Source organism: Myodes glareolus, chromosome 17, assembly GCF_982192425.1.
Source record: "Myodes glareolus chromosome 17, mMyoGla1.1, whole genome shotgun sequence".
Taxonomy (NCBI): Eukaryota; Metazoa; Chordata; class Mammalia; order Rodentia; family Cricetidae; genus Myodes; species Myodes glareolus.
The window spans coordinates 12,527,686-12,529,198 of record NC_142042.1 but is presented as its reverse complement, the minus strand read 5'-3'; the positions used below and the strand labels follow the sequence as shown (position 1 = coordinate 12,529,198).

General features: G+C 49.9%; 1 non-coding gene across 1 annotated transcript; it reads right to left on the bottom strand.

Moving 5' to 3' along the window:
- LOC125412879 (U1 spliceosomal RNA) lies at positions 1-164 on the bottom strand. The gene has a single exon (XR_007235735.3). It is a non-coding gene; the product is annotated as a U1 spliceosomal RNA (small nuclear RNA).
- Between the last annotated feature and the right edge of the window lie 1,349 nt (positions 165-1,513).

The following is a 1,513-nucleotide window of genomic DNA, read 5'->3' as shown; positions in this document are numbered from 1 at the left end:
CAAGGGAGAGCATGCACACAGTCCCCAGCTACTGCAAATTATGCAGTTAGTTTCTCGCATCTGGGGAGATTGCAAGGCTCAGCGCATCCAGAGTGCAACGGAGAAGCCTTGGCCCTGGGAAAACCACCTTTGTGATCATGGTATCTCCTCTGCCAGGTAGGTAGGTATTCATGCCCCAAGATAATAAAAATAAAACAATAAATTAATATGAATCTCAAGCGAATGTAATTAAAGTTAGCCAAAAAGTTCCTACTAGTCTTGATAAGTGGTAGAAGCAATGTTAAATGTTTCAAAGGAATTGGTGAAGAAAAGGTTAAAGTTTAAAGGCTGCTCCCAAGCATTTGCTTTAAGGATTTATTTTTATTTTACGTGGATAAGTGTTTTGACTGCGTGCACGCGTGTGCAACCCAAGTGTCTACCTGATGTCTTCAGAGGCCAGAAGAAGGCACCTGGTATCCTGGAACTGGAATTACAAACGGTTGGGAGCCGCATTGCCGGGAACCAGACTTGGGGCATCTACTAGAGCAGCAAGGGCTCCTAATGACGGAGTCATTCCCCCAGTCTGGCACTTCTAAAAAATTCTTGTGTGGTGGCTGGAGAGCTGGTTCAGCAGTTGAGAGCACTGACTGCTCCTCCAGAGGACCAGCACCCACCTGGCAGCTCACGACACGCATGCGGGCAAATCACCAACGTCCATAAAAATGAGTGTGTGCCAGTTTGTGTAAAGATGCACCTATGTGTTGCCATACTGGTGCATGCGCACGCCACGCCTCTGGGAACCAGAGGACTATCATGGTGTGGCACATTCAAGAATCCGGTGAGATAAGATCTCCCATTGGCCCAGAGCTCACCAATTAGACTAGACAGGCTGGCCAATGAACTCAGGGATCCTTCTGCTTCTGACCTCCCCCAGGACTGAGATTGTGGGTGCCATACGGATTTGGGGGGATAGATTCAGTTTCTTAAGAGTGCAAGTCAGATGGTTTTTCCTAACTAAACCACACTCCAGCCTTGTAATGGTGCCTGATATATTTGTATTCACGTTGCACTCCAGGGCTCCCCAGGGCTCTTTCTGCACCTGCACTCTAGTTTGGGGAGCGTCCCTTCATTTCCCATCTTTTGACTGATGATCCAAGGCTCCGGATGGATGCCTTACATTTTCTGAGTTCACATTGTCTGCAAAGGTGAACATAGGAGGCCCGGGAGCCAGGTGAATGTCACTGCAGTTGAGCCTCAGTGTGTATCCCCATACCACCTTGACAGTTCCATGCCCAACCTGTTGGAACGGTCCCCTAGTTGGAATGGTCCCCCAGTGATACACCTCACCAGTCACTTTCCAACTTACAGGGAAAGGGAATGGTGGGAGCGCAGGGAATAAGCCTCTGGAGGTGTGCGAGAGAGGAAAGGATCACAACCACAATCCTTCAGACGGCCTCCCCTCCCCACCAGTCTCAGAGAAAGGCCGCCCCACAAAGGGCGTGGCAGGGAACCCGAGCCTTGGGGAGGAGGGTCA